The sequence below is a fragment of the Sciurus carolinensis genome, chromosome 8, assembly GCF_902686445.1.
Source record: "Sciurus carolinensis chromosome 8, mSciCar1.2, whole genome shotgun sequence".
Classification (NCBI taxonomy): domain Eukaryota; kingdom Metazoa; phylum Chordata; class Mammalia; order Rodentia; family Sciuridae; genus Sciurus; species Sciurus carolinensis.
The window spans coordinates 81,033,749-81,050,051 of NC_062220.1; positions in this window are offsets into that span (position 1 = coordinate 81,033,749).

Consider the following 16,303-nt stretch of genomic DNA (forward strand, 5'->3'; position numbering starts at 1 on the left):
AGCGACGCGGATGTTCCCCAATGCCACTCTTCTCCCCTTACTGTGCCGCGCTCAGTTCCAACCATCAGCATCCAAAGCAGCAAGCTTGTTAAGTGATTAAACTCATTTTCTTCATTTACCATGGCGCCAGATTTCTAGCTTCTTTATAAAAACTAGCTCAGTCATGTGGCAGGTTTGACTAGAGATGCCAGATGCAGGTCATTTTCTCCACCATAAATTATCTCGGTCTTACTCAGAGTTTGAGCTGTATAGTTGGCAGAAAAGAGAGTTGAGGGTTTTTTTTTTTCCCCCCTTCTTCTTCTTTTAATAACGTTCCCCATTATTGTGGCTTTTTAAAATGAAAGATTGGGGGCGGGGGGAAGTCCAGTGATTTTTTAATTCTTCATAGGTTGGCAGAAAAAATTAGCATTCTTTAAAAATTGAATAATTACATAAGTCTAAAGAAATTTTCTGTTTTTCTGTATCTATTAATCTTCCAAATACCAGGCCAGATTGCAAAGGCGACATTTTCAGTTTTTTAAAATGTTGTCCTCAAGTTTAGGTACTCATTTTTCTAATTTTGATATCCAATTCTCTTTCTAATTATTGAACTTTTACATATTAAGGCAAAGCTGGCACTAAATGTATGTGTTTAGAGGAAAATGGCTACTACATAAATAGTATGATAATTTGATATTTATGAAGTGCCAGATTTATATGTCAGTATGATAATTCCGCAATTATCATTGAACTGTTCTATGAGATTTCAGAAAATGGTGAAAAGGAGGTTATTAAATTTCACAATTAAAATACAGAAATGGAGAAATCTTTTTGCATAAAAAATTACCTAGATATGGGTTCTTCATTATTGACAGGCATTCTGGAATTATGAGCTTTCTCTCTCAAATCAAACATCCTGCTCAAATATCAAACTACCAATAAGTAATATTTATGATACAGACTTCTGCATACACTGGGCTCTTGGTTATGCATTGAATGAATGAAGTTGGATCATCAATGGAAGATACTTCAAAAGGGAAGCAGAGAGATTGGTACACATTAAGGAGGTCGTTTTACACTATCATTGTTAAGAGAAATACCAGATTATGTAGAGAAAATGACATTAATAGCTTCTTTCTTGTTTTGGTTGTACAATTGTATGATAAAATACTCTGAAATATTCTGTCTAAAGATAACAATAATCAGTTATTTGGCCGAGAAGTCTGCAATTTGGGTGAGAGAGCTCCTCCTTGCTCCATGTGGTGTTCTGATCTACTGGGGCCACAACTCTGCTTTCCGAGGGTTTCTTACATGGCTGGCAAGTTCGTGCTAGCCCTGGCTTCACATGGGCCTCACTGCTGGGACTTCCCATGGGCTCTTTGTTCTTGTTCACAACCTGTTGGCTGGGTTTTGAGAGACACAAAACAGAAGTTGCCAATTTCTTAAAGCCTGAGCCCCCAAATTTACAGATCATCATTTCTGAATTCTACTGGTTAAGGAGTCAGAGAGCTCAGATTCAAGGGGAAGGGGTATTGACTCCACTTCTAGAAGGAAGGAACTGCATGAAAATAAAACTTGAGCCCCTTCCCTCAGTCTCAAGGCCTTAAAGGTTTGGTAAAGTTTTTCTGTCAAAGCAAGGTAGTATATGTTTTAGGCTTGGTGGGTGAAAGGACAAACTCTGTTGTGATCTCAACTTCTTACACAGTTTCAACTTACCATGGTACAAAGGCAATGCTCTTCTAGAATAGAACCAGTAGAAACTATTCCTTGAGTTTTGAATTTTGATCTTTCCTCATGCTAGTGACATGCAGTGGCAATGGTATCTGTTGATACTGGGCGACGACAGTACCCCCACTCCGTGGTCATGAAGGTGAACAACTGACTCTCCACAGTGAACTGTTGCTAAGTAGGATGTGCAGGTTAGATATATTAAAGGCATTTTCAACTTACAGTATCTCCAATTTATGCATGTTTTTGGGGACATGAACCCAACAAAATGTACTTTGTAGTTGCAGTGAACAATTGTAGACTATCTGTAAACAAATGAGCGAGTCTGCATTCCAGTAGTATTTTCTAGGGGGTATGGAGGATTGAACTGAGGGACACTCAACCACTGAGCCACATCCCCAGCCCTATTTTTTTATTTCATTTTATTTAGAGACAGGGTCTCACTGAGTTACTTAGCGCCTTGCTTTTGCTGAGGCTGGTTTTGAACTCAAATCCTCCTGTTTCAGTCACCTGAGCCACTGGGATTACAAGCTTGTGCCACCATGCCTGGCTCCAGTAGTATTTCACTTATGAAAGCACATGTCTGTTTTAGGCTATAGACAATAGTACACCCCTCTCCCAGTGACATGCATATCTTGCTTCTCTCTTTGCCTCTCTCTCCTGCTTTCTAAGGTCCAATCACACTTTCAGTTCTTTTTCCCTTGGGGCTGTTCGTCCCTATTCCTAATAGCATTTGCCTTAGCCTAAAGGTCACTTCCTCAATGAGTTCTTCATTAACTGCCTTCATTATAAATCTCTCCTATTTTCCATGACAATATTCTGTTTTCTCATCAGCCTTGCATCTTATATTTAAAATATGTATTTTCTTTCCTCTGCATCCCACCGATATTTGAGGATCTATTGTGATTTAGGTGCATTTTAGACACGTAAGTTTGACTAGAAATGGACAATCATTGCTTACCAGGCCCCTAACTACATGGGACGTCTTTAAATAAACAAGAACATACCCACTAGTGCGTAGTGCTCTCAAGAAAATAAGACAGGACTATGGGAGACAGGTCCCAGAGTAAGGTGATGTTTGTTAACACTGAACTAACTATAAGGAACCATTCTAATAAAGATTTGGAAGAAGAGATTTTCATGGAGGGAGAAAAGCCCATGAGGCATCTTGGCCTGACTGAGGAAGCAGAAAAAACCAGCATGGCTGGAGGAAGGTGAGGAAAAGGATGCCAGGAGACAAGGGCAGAGAGGCAGGAACTGCAGAAGCTGCAGGAGCTGCAGGGATTCAGAGGTCCAAATGAGAAGCTAAGATTTTATTCTACATGTTCACACACATTCATCCTTGGCAAACACAGTGTGCATGCAAGTGCCCCCACACAATGTGTTAGACCCCAAGATGGAGCAATGAACACGTTGTTCTCTCTCTCTTAGACTATAGGCTCCCAAGAGCCAAAATTCTCATCTCAGTATTCCTACAGCCTGGCACTTAAAAGGCTCTTGATAAATATTTGTTAAATAAAAGATTGAGGGAATGGGAATACTGTAGTCTCCATGACCCTATCTTGGACTGGATGTACTGAAGCAGATCCTGGGATGGCCACTCATGTGAAAGCAATTTAGTAGCAATGTCTTCATGAGCTGGAAGCCTAGAAGGGAAGGAAGCCAAGCTAATGCACTATCAAGTACATACTATAAAACTCGACTTTGGTTCACCCTACAGAGGAGATCTGGAGTCAGTGAGATTCACCTCTAAGTTGCTTCTGTTCAAGACTAGGGAGTTGGGTCAGTCCCAAGGGGGCATGCAGCTTCCAAAAGCCCGGTCCATAACCGGCATACATTTCCAGTAAACTGTTTCCCCACCACAGCAGACATAAGGGCAGACCTCCTCTGACAGAGAGACAAGATGCCGTCTGTGAGGGGCTGGTAAGCACCAAATGGTGAGGACCCCAAAACATATGGGCAGAGCCTGGCAACATCTGCTATAGTTTCTCAGTCTTTCCCTTCAGTGTTAAATACACTGATATAGGAGTCAGTTCAAGAAATGCTCTGTGTTCTCAAACTGTGGGCTAGGTAAAATTGTCATAAAGTCGTAAAGGGTCTACACATAGAAACTTTGTCCTGTATAAATACTATTTCCGTATTTGTTCTATTTGTTTTTCAAAATTGTGTAGATACCACAGTGGTCAATAAAATGCAAATTTATTTAAAAAGTATTATTGAATTAATAACAGCTTTTAAAATTATTTTAGTAACTAGAGTTATGAAAAGCATGAATATTATCATTGGGAAGACCTTGGCATTGTTTAGGAGTTATAAAGGTGTTTTCAAGCTCCAAAATAAGGGAGCTCTAATGTAAACCTTCATAAATTTTTTGTCACTAAAACATTACTGTTTTTTCAAAACTGGAATTGAAAAAAATGATATGAAGGAGGCAATATAATATTTTTTAGAATAAATGGTTATTCAAGTTGGATGAAGTATAGGTGGGAAATTTTCCTGGGTCTTGAGACAAGACCAAGTCACACCCTCAATTTCTATGTATTTCTTGAATAACATATTATTTTCCTGCTTTGAGCCATGGATACCAGGGGAAAGGCAGCTGTAAGACATTTTAGTGAACATAATACACTGTCACTATAAAAAGTGTTTGCTGTTATAAAACATTGTTTCTCACTTCATTTCACATAATCATAACCCATTAGGCATCTCTGTCTTTGACCTTCAATAAATATCTAAGGACACAAAGAAAGCTACACATGATATAATGGATTTCTCGACTTCCAATTTGTAGAAGAAAAAACTTCCCTTAGGTTTTTTGATTCTCATTTCCATTTCTTTCTTTCTAGGGTGATTACCCTTTTCAAGTACACACTATTTTTGTATCTGCATCCTAATTCTGTCAGGTTCAATGTAAATGATTACACAAGTGTGGTATTTAGGACATGATTTCTTAGCAACTGGCCAAACAACCAGCATTTCATGGAACTTTTCTTTTCTTTGTGCATGACACTAAGAAGATCAGTCCACAAATATGTTTGACCCTCTCTAAAATAAGTCCACATGCTCTGGTTCCAAAATGCTGCATCTTTTACTCTTGAACTTATTCCTTTCCATACTCCTCCAAATAAAAGTATTTTTGTCTTCTTTAATGTCATGGCTTATATTAACACTTTTTGGGGATGCTGGGGATGGAACCCAGGAGAAGACACTCCTTCTCCTTCCCCTCTACCACTGAGTTACCCTCCAGTTTTCAACCAGGATGATTTTGCCTTGCAGGAGACATTTGGAAGCATTTCAGTTACCACAGATGGGAGGCTGGAGAGGAAGATACTGGCATTTGGGGGTAGAGGCCTAGGATGCTGCTAAGCGTCCTGCAAAGTACAGAATCCCCTCTCATCACCCTACAAAATTATCCAGTCCCAAATGCCAATAGTGCCAAGATTGAAAAACCCTGCCCTGGGTTAAGATCTGGCATCCTTGTGTCTGAACAGAGGGACAGTAGCTATAGTTTATGAGACTTAGAAGCTTAGTAATTAAAATCAGCCTTTTGGTTTTTACACAGTGAGGAGGTAAATGAGGTCAAAGCAGGCCAGAAAGCTCCCTTAGCCTTTGACTACACAGAGGGCACATACCTGTCTTTGAGCTTATGAGAAGAAGCCTAAATACTAGGGTTCTGTACACATTCCACCCTGTGTCACTACTGGGGTCACAATAAGGTGACTGAGCCTCTCATCACTTCTTCCAGTAGATGATTAATTATAAAGAAAGGTCTCTGCATGAACTTAGAATTTCAGCTGTCTTCTAAAGCGAGTTGTCCGTGTTCACGAAACATCTCTTTTGATTCAAGCCTCTAGAAACTGATTATGCCTAACCCACATGTACTCTGCAGAACAAGCCTTCCCAGGCAGATAAAAGCCATGAAATTTCATAAGCACTGTAGAGTGCTAAACATTTGGATGGCAAATGCACAAATACTGCCATCAATATCCGCGGGCTTAGAGCTGCTATTAACATCAGTCGTACATACTATGACTTTATTTCCTAAACTACATAGATGGTGCTTAAATGTATGGATTTATTATCACATTTGGCATATTTTATTTATAGCATAAGAAAGGTGAAACATTCTGCAGCATTGCATGTTAAGATTAGGATTTATTGTCCAGGAATCCTTGAACAATTTTATCAAAAGCCCATTTCTAGGTGGTGTTTTTCTGCAATAAATCATACAGCAAGAATCTATCAGTGGACACCAGGAAGAGATAAATGAGTGTAGAGGAAAGAGGGTCATCACAGATTTTTTTCTGTATCATGACCTGTCATTGGCAGAAATCCATTTATTATGGTTCACAGATGATTTTTTTACCTACTCGCTGTGTTTTCTGTTTGTGGTGTTAGCTAAGATAAAATGAAAACCAGGCAAAATGTAAGCTATCAAAATCCATGAAGACAGACATAACTTAACAGATTGCCAAACACATGGAGTATAAATTTTTTCTCTTCTCATGTAGATACAATGTTTTTAAATGTCTTTTTAAAATGTAACTATTTTAATTTTTAAAGTAATTACTCCCCTCTAAGTAGGTTAGAGTGTACTTAATGGAAAAGCAGAATCCACTGCAAACTAGAACTGCCCCAGAATGTTCTTTTAGCAAAAATGCAGACAGAGTATATAATGGTCACTGAGTCCTGTCCAGCACTCCCTCTGTGAGTTTTCTGTCCTTTTCTTACACACCCTATCTCATTTAATCTGTAATCAGAGCCCTATAATTTGAAACTACATCAGGTACATGAAAAAATGCACACTACATGCAGTTCTAAATACAGTATAAGAATAATCTTCATGAAGTTTTGTCATAACTATAACAGAATTTACATTTGATTGAAAGAACTCCCTAAAATATAGTGTTTCATTGTTTCTTATGCTTTTTCTGTGCTGCTTTTCTCCCCACAAGTTGTCTAGGCAAAGAACAAACTCTTAAAATGTGTTCAGTCTTCTTAAAATAACACATTAGCAAATACATCTCAATTGAGTGCTACATTCCTAAAGAATATCACGATAGGTTTGTTTTATTTTGAGTGTGTTTTTTGCACACTCGGAGAGAAGGCCTATGATGTCATGACACCCTACAGAGTCACTCTCCCTCCATATCCTCCAGCTCCATATCATGAACACTTACTTTAAACATAACCTAGATGGGCAGTAGAGGAAATGTAAAAGGATCACTGCCTGCCAGAGTGTGGCTCAGCTTGGGTCCCAGGCCTCTTATTTCAAGGAATCCAGAGCTATTGAATTGCTCATCTTGCTTCCCCACTTCTGGGCACATGAGTACACCACTCCACTTAAGGGCAAAGAAAACTGCACATCAACCCTGAACCCGCAGAAAGGATCAGATACCAAAATGACATGTCTGCTGCCTTCCTTGACTTCCAAATGAAATCTGCCTCTCTGCAATAGTTGATTTAGAGAAACTGTACAAATGTTTGAACTAAAGCAAGGTTTTTACCTGAGGCTCCCAAATTTGAAGGGATCGAAGGGTACCTAAAACCTCAGTGATCAAAATAATATTTTAAGGACATTTTTAAAAAATTAAAATTACTACAGAAACTCCATGAAAAGCAAAATATCAGAAGTTTAAATAAAGCTAAGATGGGTATTACTGATTTTTATTTTGCCCCAGTGTGGTTCAGCATGGCACTACCAAAAACCCACTGAAGTAATTGGGGGGGGGGGGTGGGCGGAGGTTTTAAAAAGGCAAGTGTCTTTGTAACTGCAGTGATTCCACTTGGGCAAGCTACACGTCTTCTAGACGCAGGAATCTGTCATGTGCTGTTAATTCTGGGAAGGTTGTACTTGGGAGAAGCACACTGGAATTTACAGTGGCAACTGATTCACAGGTTCCAGCCATGATCTACTTCTCATGGGCTGTACAATCAGGGACAAGTCACTTGACTTTTTGTAATGTCAGTTGCTGATCCTTAGAAGGACATTGGAACAAAACAAAGATTTTGAGACATTTCTGGAACTTGTGAAGTCAATGACAGATATCTATGTTAAAATGAATGACATGAACATCAAATTGAAATTATTCAAAGTTAATTTAAATTATTATTTTATTTATTCTAATAATATTCCTTAGACAAGTTTTTAATTTCTTAATCTGGACCCAGAGAAGCCTTGAAATCCACGCTGAGGACCGGCAGTAAACCCTTTTCACACCTACCAAGATTATATTGTTTCGAGGATCCATAAATGACCGCAAAATCTATCAATCTTATTATACCTTTCATAAACATTGTGCTTGTTTTAGCTCTTAAAATGTGTGATTTTTAGATGACTCATTCTTTTCCAACTAACTAGTTCATTCCTGTGGGGATCCAGCTAGAACAAAAACTGGGCAATGGGATCAGAGGCACAGTCATTGCCAATTTTGAAATGAATCCCATGAAAAAGAAAATTCATAAAGAAAATAGTATATGCATCACATAATCATCTCAGATTTCTCTAACTAGTCACATTAGTCAGATTTTAGCCTGATATTAATAACTTGACATTTTGTTTAGATCTTTCATCCAGGAATTATTCCATCTCTTCCTTTAGCATGACATACTACTTCTTTGATAGAATCTTGAACACTGCTTTTCCTTTCAATGTGAGTCAATATCTTGAAAGAAGGCATGTGGTTGGACTTTTGACATCAGTGGGATTCTGTTCTAAAGGAGTACAACATTAGGAAAGATAAACAATAGAAAACAGAATTATCTTAAGACTCTTTTTTAATTTAAGCTAACAGGACTCGAAATATCAAACCAAATAATTATACTTAAAGCATCCATGGTGTTGATATTATGGAGAAAATCTAACTGTATATATGGAGTATGTACAGTGTGTGCAAGTGTATGTGAGAGACAGAGACAGAGAGAGAGAGAGGGCATGCGTGGGTGGAGAAATCTGAACTTTACTTTTCCCTAGCTTCTCCAGGGACCCTGGTTCCCATCTACTCTTCTACAAACCTTATCAGCCCCATGGGATATCCAAAGCATTTACACTCTCAGTTGGAAAAGCAAGTTAAGGATTCCCAGGAGCTGATAAGTCATATAATGTTTGATTGTAAGGCCAATGAGAAGAATTTAAATACTTTACCATTTAAAATAACTTAGTTCAATTGTCATAAAGAGAGTGACTGATAGAAACAGAGGAGAAGACTGACTGGGCTCTTAACCCATTGCAGGGTGTAAATTAAAGGCTGTCTGTGGGCATTTTAACTTAGTCCAGACGTTTTACACAATTATTGTCTCAACAGGGTAGAAGAATAACAGGAGTCTTCTTCATTTGCCACTTATGTTTCTTTCTTACCATTTCTGACATTGGGGTGGGGGAGAGTTTTCACGGTATCTGTTTGGAAAATTGAACTAAAAAGAAATAGAAGCTTCATAATTGTTTAAAGCCTCCCTTATGTTAATTTATCCAGAAGTCTTCAGCTAGCAATAAATCAGTATGAATCTAGAAGAAAGAAAAGAAAAGAAGTTCCTTTTGTTACCAGAGAAATGGAGCTGTCTCTGGGCAGGTGACAATAACAAACAGAAAAAAGAAAGCTCTCTGGAAATGATTGTTTGATGATTCTGACCTGTGAGTTGTTTTTGAGTTCAACAAAATTACAAGCCAAAGAGATATTGACATATCTTGTTATATTTTCAGCTTCTTTTGCTGTCTTCTTGGGCTGACGTTTACAGGACTAGAACGAAGCTCACCTTCTGTGTGTTTTTGAAACTTCCCACTGATCAGCCTCTGAGAAAAATGCACTGGTGTATCATGTTTCTAACACTTAAAGATCTAATTGGGATATTGTTCTGTACATGCTGTTAGACACTGTAGTGACAAGAAGAGTCCTAGCCCACCTTGGCCAGGAGCCAATACATACCTTCCTGAACAAAGTGCAGGATAATTAAAGTGCAAGTGCGGAGAGCACCGCAGAGCGTGCACAAAAATAGCCACCAGCGAGCCAGAGAGCGTGCTCCTAGGGAGTGCCACCAGCTCGTAGCTATGTTCATCAGAGGTATTTTTATATTTTAAATCATAGTAATAATAAAATATATCCTCCTCAATCATCTAGGCAAAATTTCCTGTAGGAAATCTTAGGAAATCAAGTATATATGATTTCATTAAATTTAAGGGAAACTTCATTCAATTACAAAGGAAGAACTAAGAACTAAATAAAATGCAGGGATCTCTAAATTTTTTATTATTATTTTACATCAGCTATAATTCCTATTAAATCAGCCGATTGAAATGTGCACAGGCCTTTCTTGCAGAGCTGCTCACCTGCCCTTGCATAGCAGGTTCTGCAAGTAAATCAGAAAGGCGTTGAGATTGTATGAAACGGCAACATGACCCAGGGTAAGCTCAGTTACCACTCTAGCAGCATAACCATTTAAAAAACTGTTTTTCGATTGTTTTTTTTTTTTTCCCAACACAATTTTGTGCAAATCATCAAGCATTGGGAACCTCTGAGTAGCTGGTTCCTACAGTGAACCCTAAAGGATTTACACCAGAACTTCCCAACACCACTAAAGAGAACAATGCATATAAATCCCTTTCGCAGTGATGGGGAAATGGGATCCTTAGAAAGCTCCTTCCCTATTCAATGAAACCTGCCAATTTTTTACTCTTAAAATATGATTCCTTCCACAGGGCAACTTTAAAATGGCTTCTCCACATTTCTTTAGACCATGTGTAAATCAAAGGCTGTTCAGCAGATACTGTGTATAAATCACCCATATTTTATCTCCTCTCTTTTTGCAGAATACATTTGCAAGATCAATTTCTGATTCTGCAGAACTCCCTTGACCAGGATAAACTAGAGATGGCTTGCTTTTCTGATGTTGACTTGCCTTTCCCTAAGTGACCCTCAGAAGCACAATGATAGTGTAAGTTGAGTGCACAATCCTCTGGCAAGGTCAAAGGGAGAGTTATAACAGACAGCCGTCTGTTTATTTATACATGTTGCCCTGCTTTGCCGAGTTAGCCTCAACACATTCAAGTTTTTAAATCATAGAACTTGCTTTCAAATCAACTTCCTCAAGACAGCTGAAGGATTCAAGCCAACAGATACTCTGGTGCTGTTGTTGTTGTTTTAATTAAATCTCTTTATAGGGTCACTTAATGATATTGTTAGGAGGTTTGATGCAGCCCCTGGGTTGAAGACTTGTCTGCAAAGCATAAAGAATGAGCTGCTCTCCTTCTGCCACAGCCTCTGCTGATTTACAACCACTTTGTGTTTGATGTTGGACAGGATAATTTCATCAGTCTCCAACCCTTGTGATCACATCCCAAAATGACTCGTCAGGTGAAGCCCCGGCGGAAGATTGCTTGTCACCTGTAGGAAGTAGCTGTCTGCTTTGAGTACTCTTTCCTCATAAATGTAATCATCTGTTAGTTATTCATTGAGCTATACTTCATGGGCTCGATGGAGTGGTGAGGGCAAGGGACCAACTCCTCACTGGGGAAGTGCTTAGAAACAACACTACCACCCATTGTTTTTTTTTTTTTTTTAATCTTTTTGTTCCTTTTTTCCTTTCTCATCTCTTTCTAATGTGAGAGGGAAGGATACACATCTGGGTTCACTTTTGAAAACATCCATGGGAGTACATTAAAGAATTAAAAGAATTTTTTTTTTTTTAATTTCACACATGAGAAAATATACTCAGAGATGGTAATCTGACAAAGGTCAATGAACCCCTCCAGTTTGTCCCATTCCTTAATGAGAACTGTTGGTATTTGACAGAAATCCATAAGTATTTAGGGTGCTTCTATGTGTCAAGCTGAGCTCCAGGAACAGGCTAATTCTGCTTTATTATTATGACTGCTTCACATTGGTGAATATGCTCTTATAAAATACATGGTTGATGGGAATTTTATCCTACGAGGTGGGGAGAGGATCCACTGGGGAGTTTGGCCAATGCTTTCTTTTAAATTTTTAATAGTTCTTATGATGGGACACAGTGTCCCTATAAAGATGCTATCAAGAGTGCTCGGGGTGCCCCACAGGAACACTGGGGCAGCCGGGTGAAGAGGTGAACTGTTCTCAACAGCACCACATTGGAACTATTTGAGTTGTGACACATCTGATCTTTTTATCTTAAGATACTTCAACTTTTGTATTCTATATTTTAAAATTGTGTGGGCTATATTCTGACATCATTCTTTTCAAATCAAGAGAAAGTAAGTGATACTAAGTAAATGTCAGTTCCTATTAGTGTTTTGTGTCTCCACTTCTGGTCGGCTTTTGCCCACCCTGACTGTTGTAGAATGAGAATACTAGACAGAGTTTTAATAAATCTAATCTATTCTTTTTCAAGGACTCATCTGTATCTTAAGATTTTATCCTTCCTTTTGCCTTGATTTTATGAAATGATTGTGTTAGCAGACAGTAACTGTAAATTTTCTAATTTTCTGGAAAAATAAAACTTTTAACCATATTTATGCCCACGTTGCTCAGACCTGGGAATAACCATGGGGACAGGTCATTCCATAACGAAGCCCAAGGCAATGTCCATAGCAGGCCTGATTTTCAAGGGATAGCATTAGACCAAACATAAGTCAACTTCCCTAGAAAGCAGAGAGCTACTGTAAACAAAGTGTTGGTGACACACAGCCTCTAACAGACTCTGTATAACCTAAACTAAACCAGAATAGCCACCTGGGAGAGTCACAGGCATACAATTCCAACCTGTGAGAGCTATGGAGGCGGGACTACAGCTCTGGTTCTGGAAGGCACAGTATTATTCTTGAGCCTTCAGTCTTCTTGATGTTTGTCTTACCTGGGAATTTAGGGAAGCAACTTTGGACTTTAGACTTTTCAGTTGACACTGAAATTTTGAGTGGACACAAGGTTTTGGGGCCGTGGTGATGAATGAATGTATTTTGCATGTTAGAAGGACAAGAATTTGCATGTGTTAAGGGTGATTAGATGCTATGACCTGAATGCTGTGTCCCCCAAACTCAAAGGTTACAATCCTAGCCTCCAATATGGGGCCTTTGGGAGGCGACTAGATCATGAGGACAGAGCCTTCATGAAAGGGGTTAGTTCCCTCACAAGAGGTCCCAGAGAGCTCCCTTGTCTCCTCTGTGACATAAGGACTCATTGAAACAGGCAGGAAGCAGGCCTTCCCAGACACCAACTCTGCCACCACCTTAATCTTGGACCTCCCGGCTGCCAGAGCTTGGAGGAGTAAGTTTCCATTTTTAAAAAGCTGCCTCATTCCCAGCAGCCACCTGGTCTTTGGAATTCTACTGAAGCACCATGAATGAACCAAGATAAGAGCACTGACAAAAAGAAACCTTTTACTGTTTTTGTTTTGTTTTCTGAAGAAAAGAATTTAAATATTGCACAGATAAATATGTGTTACCAATAATGGCTATAAGGCATTTAAGATGTGCTGGGTACCCATCCTAAGCATTTTTTTAAATATATCATTTAACCTTCATATTGCACAAGGTAAATTCTCATATCTCCATTTTCTAGGCAAAAAAAAAAAATGTACTGGGAGATAGTAATTTTCCAAATGTCAATTCGTTCACCAGGTTAGCCTATGTTATGGTTTGAATATGAAGTATCCCTCCGGAGATGTGTGTTCAAGGTTTGGTCCCTGTTGCAGTAATGTTCAGAGGTGAAGCTTTTGGAAAGTTATTGGATCATGAAGGCTCTGACTTCATAAGTGGATTAATTCATTGATAGTTGGATAGTTTCTAGGACACTGTGGAAACTTAAGCAGTGGAGCATGAATGGAAGCAGTAGGTCACAGGAACATGCCCTTGGAACTCTATCTTATCACTAGCCCTCTCTTCCCTTCCCTTCCCTTCCCTTCCCTTCCCCTCCCCTCATTTCCCCTTTCTTCTCCTCTCCTATTCCTCCTCCTCCTCCTCCTCCTCCTCCTCCTCCTCTCTCTCTCTCTCTCCTTCCTGGCTGCATTAACTGAGCAGTTTTCTTCTGCCATACACATCCACCTTTATGTTCTCCCTCACTTAAAACCCAGAGCAATGGAGCTGGTCAGCCATGGACTGACACCTCTGAAACCATGAGTCAAAATAAACTTTTCCTCCTCCAAGTTATTCATGTCAAGTATTTTGGTGACAGTGACAAAAAGCTGACTCTTTTCTACTCTTTATTCCTAGCCAATAAGTAGTACTCTAGAATAAATCAATATTTCAATTAGATGATACAATTACTATCTATATTTTTAAGGAGAAGTGGGTACTGGGGATTTACTACAGAACTACACCCCCAGTCCTTTTTAGTTTTTGAGACATCATCTCACTAAGCTGCTTATGGCCTTGCTAAGTTGCTGAGACTGGCCTTGAACTTGCATTCCTCCTGCCTCAGTCTCCCAAGTTGCTGGGATTATAGACATGTGCCATACATCTGTGTCTTTCTGCACTTTTAAGTTTGATGTAGATCATGTTTAATGTAATCAAATTCCCAGTTACTAACTTCATTCTTTTGTGAATCCAAACTATTAAAACTATAATCTATTATATGAATCTATTAAAACTCATGCTATATGCCAGGTATTAGGGATATTGTGGTAAATAAGATAATTGTAGCCCTTGTCTTTCTGGGGCTCACCTGAGTGAGTGAGTTATAATATTACTTCTTTGGTGACCATATGATTATTACCATGTGCTTCAGGAGAAGTCAAGGAGCAATAAGGTTGTTTAGTCAGAGTGACTAGAGAAAACCTCCAGGGTAAGGGACACTTGAGGTGAGCCATAGAAGATGTCTTTGTCCCCATAATGGTTCAAGTCCTCCCTGGAACCCAGCATACACTAAATCCATTCATCCAATGACCTGATTGTTCCAAATCACTGCACAATTTCTTTTGTTTGGATCTTAGAGCATTGGGGTTTAAAGGCCTCTGGGACCTTAGCAGTAGGGGGTGAGGAAGCAGATCCTGGGATGGACAGTGAGTTTAGAGTCAGGCCCAGAAATCCTAGTTACTGTGTTGGGGTGGGTAGACATGAACTCAAGCTTTCCCTGGATTAGTGTCTCTGTCTTAGGGTGGTAGGTAGGTGGGTCACAGGCACAAAGTCCTGTGGCCATGCTTGCAGTTAGGATTCTTGGTGATTTAAAGCAAGACCTTAAATAGTCTGGGGGTTTTCATCCACTTGGTTCAGGGTTCTGAGAAGCACTGCAGATCTAGGTATAGTCTCAGAAAAAGATCTGCAACTAGCAATCTCATTAGCTGGTGGGGATTAGATCATGGCCTGCAAAAAGCAAAGCCTGAAGTTAGAAGATTTAAACCTGGAAGCTTCCAGAGCTATGATTTATCTATTCCTATATGCCAATACATGTTGGTTGACCCTTTCATTCTGATGTACTGGCTCAGTATATTACTTTCACCCATTGTTTTGTATTAATGATTGAATTTCCAGATCAGCAATCATAGTAGTTCCCCCTTATGAGATATGTTCTAAGGTCCCCAGTGGATGCCTAAAAACACAGATAATGCTGAATACTATGTACTCTATTTTTTCCCAAGCAGATGTACCTATGATAAAGTTCAATTTATACATTAAACACAATAAGAGATTGACATAATAATTAAAAATAAAATAGAACAATTATGACAAATATACTGTAATAAAAGTTATGTGAATGCGATCTCTCTCTACTGATTGCTAAGTGACTAATGGGTGGAAGTCACATTGGCGTGGGTACGCAGGACAAAAGGGTGATTCATGTACTGGGCAAGACAGAGTGAGAAATCATCACTCTACTCAGAATGGCACACAATTTAAAACTTGCAATTGTTTATTTCTGGAATTTTCCATTTGGTATTTTGGACTGTAGCTGACTGTGGATAACCAAAGCCCCAAAAAGTGAAACTGCAGATGATGAGAGACCCATATCCATCTTTGTCTACTCTTTGCTCCCAACACTGCCACTCTTTGTTAGTACTTTGCTCAAACTCTTATCTATGAAAAGTCAGAAGTGTCTGTTCTTTATCAATGAGGCATTTTTATGTTCTGTGGCAGAAGAAATTTTTTTCCAAAAGACAATATAAGTAAACAATCATAGTTACTAACTGTGGCCAAGCAAAGATAGCATGTAACTGTATTTTCCAGGATTCCTCTGAGAAACAGGACCAGTAAGGTATGTGTGTGTATACATACGTGCATATGCACACGTGGATGAGGTTATTTTAAGGAATTTTACTTAATTATTTATGGGATGGTGGGAACAGACAGATGTGAAATCTGCAGGATTTTTAGAAATTCTGTAAAGATGTGAGATCAGAGTCTTGAGCCTGAAATGGAAAATCAGGCAGAATTTCTATGTTTCAGTCTAAAGTCAGAAATTTCCTCCTCTTTGGAGGAATTCAGTCTTTTTCTTAACACCTTCAGTTGATTGGATGATACTCACTCATGTTATAGACATGAGTCTGCTTCGCTCAAAGTCTGCTGATTTCAAATTTTATCTAAAACTGATGTTCACTGCAACATCTAGACTGGTATTTGAACAAGCAACTGATCACCATACCCTAACCAATTTGACAAAGAAAACTAACGGTTCCAGTAATTAATTAAGCAAGTTCA